We start from the raw sequence: 7,117 nt of genomic DNA, 5'->3' as shown, positions 1-7,117 counted from the left end.
ACCCCGGGGCGCGCAGGAAGAGCCCACCTGCCGCCCGGGAGCCGGGGACGGCTGGGGGCGGGGCGGCCAGCGCTCCCGGAAGCAGAGGAGCCACCCGCGGGGTGGGCGGCGAAGCGAGAGCTGCGGTTTCTCTGGCTGTCGACCTCCGAGGGGTTGGTGGGTCTGAATTCCCGGGATCGGTGCAAAAGTTCCAGCGGCACGCCGTAAAAGCGGGCGTCGTCCCTGGGTGGGCTCGAACCACCAACCTTTCGGTTAACAGCCGAACGCGCTAACCGATTGCGCCACAGAGACTCCGGTGCCGTCCGCCTCTCCAGCCACGGCCTTTATGGAGAATCGTAAAGGCAGCGCATTACTGTTCTGTTCTCTGCTGCTCTTTGATTCATGTTATTAAAATCAGATTTTTTTTTTCCCCACTCCGTATATCTAACCCTCTTAATTTTATTTTCCACCCTTAAAGCATCTTGGAAAGCTGTGAGACACCAGCAAGATCGAGCCAAACTTCAGACTGCAACTGGTATTATCAAGACACTGTCCTTTCTTTCCAACTCCCGTTTGGAACGTTCTGTCTCAGGAAGATGACTATTTCTGATGTTTCCTTTTATCGGAAAAGAAAAACTTTGATCTTGCGAGTTGAGAAACTCAATTTTTGTTTCCAACTCTTTATCCACGATTTGCTCTCTAATCTTCAGGATTTACTGGTGTAGCATTCACAAGGTCATCTGAATGGTGTCTGCCTTCCTTATTTTTATTCTCGGGTATCATTAAATACCTATTTGTTTGCATGTATCATGGCACCAGGTATCTGTCACTGACATTTTGTTATTGGGAAAGAGCGCTGGGAAACAGCTAGAGGAACACTCCTGAGGTCCGTGCGTTCTACTTCATTGCCTGATCGCCGCCTTCCATCCTCCCTCCAAGTAGCCTGCAGGCGCCCCCGTGGGAGCCATGCCCCCTTGAAACGCACGTTTCTTAGGATATTTATAACCCAATTTGAGGAAAGAGAAGTAAAAGAAGAAAAAAGTATGATTTATGACTAACTCCTGAAAATGCCTAGCATAGAAACCCTGCTAGCAAACTTGCTGCATCTCTCTCTATATATACACTCTATATGAAAAATTATTCCCTTTGTATGAATATTTCCAGATGCCTCTCGAGGTGCTCTTCAAAGCTCCAAACACTCCTTATTCCCCCTCTTCTTCCCTCAAATAACTGCTAGTTTGCACTTGACAACTCTAAATTTTTAGCAGTTACCGCATTGCTCTGTCCAGAATCCCTCGAGAAACAATTCGTTTTGTGATTTATAGCAGTTGGATGCGACACGCCTCAGTCCAATCAACATTGTGAGTTCCTGTGGTTTGATAAGACAATTTAAATTGGCTTTGGAACCAATTAGCAGCATTCCTTGAAAGCGCTGGGATATTAAGCAGCTGTGAATTTACACCAGGCTGTACCACTCCTCTTGCAACAAACTTTCAGAAATGCACTTGAAAAGTCTGAATTTGGGGGGGAATCCAGGAAACTCTTATAAAGAACATATAATAATGAGTTTTATTTCATTTGTGATGCTACCTTCACATAGGATGACAAAATCTTCATTTGTATTTTACGCACCTGTTAATGTGAGCTAAAGCTACCGTGCACTGGTTTTTCTTCTATGAATACCAAGATGAGATGTTATTGTTCTTGTGTCTATTCAGTTAAAACAGACTGCAAGGAGGTACCTTACCACCCCTTCATTCAATATTTACTCTCCTGCTTAGAATAACACTAGAAAGAGTTCTGTTCCTGTAAATACCTTTAGCTGCAATCTCTTTTCCTCACTTCAGTCTTCATACAAACATTTTAACTTCTAAAAAGAGAGATAAGAAACGATTGATGAGAAAAATTAATTCAAAAAAGAATATTAATTTGCATGCTAAAAATGTGTCTATGTGAATGCCACCTTTGTTTTAAAACTCAGTCTTCAAGTCTGGTTCTGTAGTTGTTAATCTCTCTTAATAAAATTAATGACTATTTCCATTGTTCATTAGCTTCGCCTCTTTTTTTTTTTTTTTTTGGTGTCTTCACTTGAAAATACTTCAAAAGAACATGTAAATATTAAACATGCTAAATGAAAAAAAAAAATAAACATGCTAAATGGAATCTCAGTGTTTTACTCAGTGGTGTACATCACACACAGATTTTATGCAAAACGTTCCCTTACAAAAATAAGATTATGTGTTGTCCTCTAAATCTTTGTGATTATTTCATCTTAGGCCTTATATCTATGTCCAGATTTTAAATCTAAAGCCCACTGGATTAATTTTAGAAATATGCATTATTTTTTCTTAAATTTCAAGATAACCTAAGATAAATAATTCTTATAGCTTCATTAGTATTTAGGTCTTTACAATTGCTGAAAGTGAACAGAACTCAGCATTTTGCCTCCTTTGTATATCATACACAATTGAATTGCAACTTTATCTTTTCCAAGAATGTGCCCTATCAAAGACGCTGACCTGTGCAGATTAATGGGTCTATATATTTTATTTCCTTCTTAGGTAGAGAGAGAGAGAAAGAGAGAGAGAGAGAGAGAGAGAGAATATCTGTGCAAATGGGATCCACCTGTCTTAACAGACAAGGCAAGATGGACCACACTGATTTATAGACCTTCCTGGTATCATGAATTCAGTGCTTTCAGATAATGTTCCTCCAGCTTCATACCAACAGAATAGGCAACTCACAGAATTCCCATTAACACCCTTGTACATGACCTTAATTCTTTTGAATGACTGTATTTCAGAAAGATGGTGACTGAGTGGCTAAAAATGAAAAACCCAGTTCAATTTTTTTTAAATCCAGTAAGTTAGAGAAATTATTGCCATACATAGAAGATTGTGGCACCAGGAAACAAAAGAGGATGCTAAACCAAGTGTCACTAAGAACAAGAGAACTGTGAGACCAATTTTTTCTTTTTTTTTTTTTAAGATTTCTTTTATCTACTTATTTGAGAGACAGAAAGGAAGAGAGCATGCAGAGTGAGCAAGCACACAAGTAGGGGGAGAGGGGTAAAGGGAGAGGAAGCTCCCTAAACAGGGAGCCTGATGGGAGACTGGATCCCAGAAACCTGATATCATGGCCTGAGCCTAAGGCAGATGCTTAACTGCTTAACCGACTGAGCCACCCAGGCACCTCTAGAGACCAATTTTCAAAGCCATTGAAATTACATTTTTTAAGATTTTATTTATTTTAAAGAGATAAAGCACGAGCAGGGGGAGGGGCAGAGGAAGAGGGAGAGAGAATCCCAAGCAGACTCTGTGCTTGAGTGGGGAGCCCGACATGGGGTTCTATCTCCAGACCCTGAGATCATGACCTGAGCAGAAATCAAGATTCTCATGCTTGACTGAGTGAGATACCCAAGCACCCCTGAAATCACATTTTTAAACTGATTTATAGTGGAGTTGAATCCTTCCAACCAGTCTCAAACTTAAATTATATTTCTTACTCACAAAAATGTGTCATTCCCTTTCAAAATTGTTGACTAAGGGTCAGTGATCAGTTCAGCAAGCCAATAGCAGTGGCCAAAACACCATTCACAGAGAATAACTGCTTCCATAATTGACTGTTGAGTCTACTCACAAATTAAGAAAATTAAGAAAGGTGTATTAGAATATTGTGTCTTATTCTTTTTTTTTTTATTGTGTCTTATTCTCATCAGTTTTTAAATTGTGTCACTTAGTTGGAAAGTTTTGTGAAATTATTCAGGCATTTATCTCCATTTTATTTTTAATTTAATAGACATGATTTGAGAGAAAAGGTAAACAGGCAGAAATAATATATTGATACTTACCTAGCGATTTTGAGAAATTATTAAAAATCCAGTTTATTCTTCATCAATCTCTCTTTTGTATATGGAGATCATTTTTATGGCTTTGCCAAAATAATACAGATATAAAATTTTAATCATTGCTTTTTTTCATTAGTGGGAAAGAATTATTCACTAACAGTATTGATGATTTCAACTGTGTTCAGACCAAAAGAAACTTGGATGCAGCTAGAAACGGTAGGGGTTGGGGGAAGAACGTGGATTTTAACTTTCTTCTGGAAGTTTCTCAGGAAACTTCTTCAGGAAGATAACCCTACAGTTATCTCAGTAACTTTGATAGGTTCTACCTCATTGTCCATTTCTTGACCACAACACTGTTAATTTAAAAAAAGCCACAGCCTTTTATTTTCTATGATGTTTCCACAGAAACACTTTAAGATAATGGGTATTTGTTATGCCATCTACACAATGAATGTGCCAGTAAACTGGCCATCCTGCCTATCAGTCTGAATTTACCTATTAAAGATTAACACTAAAAAAAAAAAAAATCAGAATGGTTATCCTCTTTCCATTTCCTTCAAAAGAATAAAGATAATTAACAGATGCCACAGGGAGACTGAATTCCTTAGCTGGGAACTACCTCTGGATGGAAGGGTCAATCAGCTGAGGATCTTAGAAATAGAGGAGAAAACCAGTGTGGAATGAGTTCAGCAATGTAGCAAGATAGAGAGGGAAGAGAACTAAATATTGCCTGGCTTGGAGTAAGTGTTCCTCTACTTCTTCTAGAGCATTTATCATCTTTGCACTGCCTAATTCACAGAGCTATTACAAAATAGCACATGAATATATATCTTTCACTTTTAAAATGTTATACAGATACGCTGTTTAAACTTTCCAAAGATCTATAATTCTGTTTAAAAGAAATGAAAGAGGAGCACTTTGGTGGCTCAGTCAGTTGTCTGCCTTTGGCTTAGGTCATGATCCCTGGGTTCCTGGATCAAGCATGGAGCCCTCTGCCCAGTGGGGAGTCTGCTTCTCTCTGCCCCTCTGCTCCTCTCACTCTGCCCCTGTCCCAGCTTCTGCTCTCTCTCTCTCTCTCAAATAAATAAATAAAATATTTAAAAGAAATGAAAGGAAGAGAATCTTATCTTAATGAATAGTTAACCATAGCATCTCTCTATCCATCTATCTATATCCATATATCTATATATAGCAAGCTCAAATTAATCCATTTTCAAAAAAAGGATTTTGTAGTATCACAAAATGATTCATCCTAGAATATTGCAAATGGCAAGTGCTCTCGTGTATTTACAGTATGATCCCATGAAATAAATTATCCCATTTATTCAGAGCATGAATAAAGTACTAGCCTGTGTCCAGCATTTATGAGGGATGAGGTTAGGGGTTTCCGGTCCTTGAAAAGGTAGCTGGTGGCCCTTTAAGGACACTTCTACTCTTCTAGCAGCCCAGGTTGAAACCTAGGCATCCTCTGTTTCCTTTCCTTTATTTCTTACCTTTTGTCAGTCCCAAAGTCATCGATTCTAACTTCCTAACATCTCCCAACTTTCACTTTGTCTCCTTTGCATGCTCATTCCCACCATTCAGTATTAATCCAGTACATTCTTTGTACCTATTTCCTTTCTTAGAGCCAGTCTCCAACAAATGTGTACCCCAAATAATAACAGTTAATGAGCATTTATGTCAGACACATGCGTTACATTTATCTCTCATTTAGTCTGTAAGATGGATACTATTGTTATGCCCATTTTGTGGATAATTAAACTAATGCTTACAGTGGTTTAATGTTTAAACTCTAAATCTATTTAAATTTCAGATAATTTGCTGCTGGTCCTTGTTGCTGTGCCTTGCTTTTGCTCATCCCTCGAGGGTAGCAGAATACCCTCCCTTACCCATCTTGTCTAATTGGCAAGCCTTGTGGTTTCTTTAGCCTCATATAGTGAAGACTTTTCCTCTATGATACCTTTCCTGCTCTCTCAAACTAGATATAATCGGTCCCTTTTGTAAACTGTCTAGCACTTTCTCCTTCTCCAAACCTCACATTATATTGTAGCCATTTTTGTACTCTTTTAATGCCACTTTTATTCGTATACTAGAGGTCAGAGATGTGATCCAACTTTATACTTCCTGTAGCACTTAGTATGCGAAATAAATGTATTGGATAATTGAAAATAATTATGAAAATGAAAGAACTATGTTAAATATTTTTTGTAAAAAATTAGCAGAGTTGACAGGTTCCTAATAATGAAGCAGACCAAAAAATTAGTATAAGAGATTATCAAAGGACATGACAAGAAATCTCACATTGGTCTAAGCAGAAACAATAAGAGTCCAAATCAGTTGTTCCTAGAAAATTTTTTTTTAAAGTTTAGGGGCGCCTGGGTAGCTCCGTCAGTTAAGTGTCCGACTCTTGGTTTTGGCTCAGGTCATGATCTCAGGGTCATGGGATCGAGCCCCAAGATGGGCTCTGCACTTAACAGAGTTGGCTTGAGGTAGGTTCTCTCCCTCTCCTTCCACCCCAACCCCTGCTGTGTTCTCTAACTAAATAAATAAAATCTTTAAAAATTAAAAAAAAATTTTAATCAAAGTTCTTTATACTTTAAAAAAATACTGCTCTTCCTAAAGGTGATTTTGATACCATTAAGGCCAAAGTGCTATTCTAAATGTAGTCATTCAACAAATACACAACACTTTGTGTCAGATGCTCTTTCAAGTCCCTTACAGATATTTACTTGTTTAAATTTTGTAATAACCTTGTGAGATAGGTTCCATTTTTATCATCACTATCTAACAGCAAAGAAACTTTAGGAGTTAAGTAATTTACCCAAAATCACAGACCTGTAAGTGACAAAGCAAGGATTTGAATGAAGGCAACTCTCTCCACACTATTTTCTTAACCACTAGGCTATGCTGCCTCTATTTTTTTTTTAATTACACAATAATTCTCATACTGTATAGTTAAACTTATTTTTAACAATTTGGAAACTTTAAAATTTCCCATTGATTAAGATTTTTTTAATATAATATCAGACTTAAAGCTGTAAGAGTAGCATGAAGAATTCAACCAAATTTTCCAAATGTTAGTATCTTCCTACATTGACTTTTATTCTTTCTTTCTCTCAATATTTTTTTCCTCAACTGTTTAAGAGTAAATTCTAGACATGATATCCGTAAATACTTCAGTGTGTTTCCCAAATTATGGAATTTTAATATATAACCACAGTATAATTATTAAAGTTAGCATTTTAACATTGACATGGCATTATTAGGATTAGGATTAGGTCTTAATATATA

At 37.7% G+C, this 7,117-nt stretch overlaps 1 non-coding gene across 1 annotated transcript; it reads right to left on the bottom strand.

Annotated features, from left to right (window-relative positions):
- Positions 1 to 217: 217 nt before the first annotated feature.
- On the bottom strand, positions 218 to 291 carry TRNAN-GUU (transfer RNA asparagine (anticodon GUU)). Its single transcript has one exon. It is a non-coding gene; the product is annotated as a tRNA-Asn (tRNA).
- Positions 292 to 7,117: the final 6,826 nt, after the last annotated feature.

This window comes from Canis lupus, chromosome 2 (assembly GCF_003254725.2).
Source record: "Canis lupus dingo isolate Sandy chromosome 2, ASM325472v2, whole genome shotgun sequence".
In the NCBI taxonomy this organism is placed as follows: Eukaryota; Metazoa; Chordata; class Mammalia; order Carnivora; family Canidae; genus Canis; species Canis lupus.
Note: the sequence above shows the minus strand (reverse complement) of the source record. Positions and strands in the feature narration are given on the sequence as shown.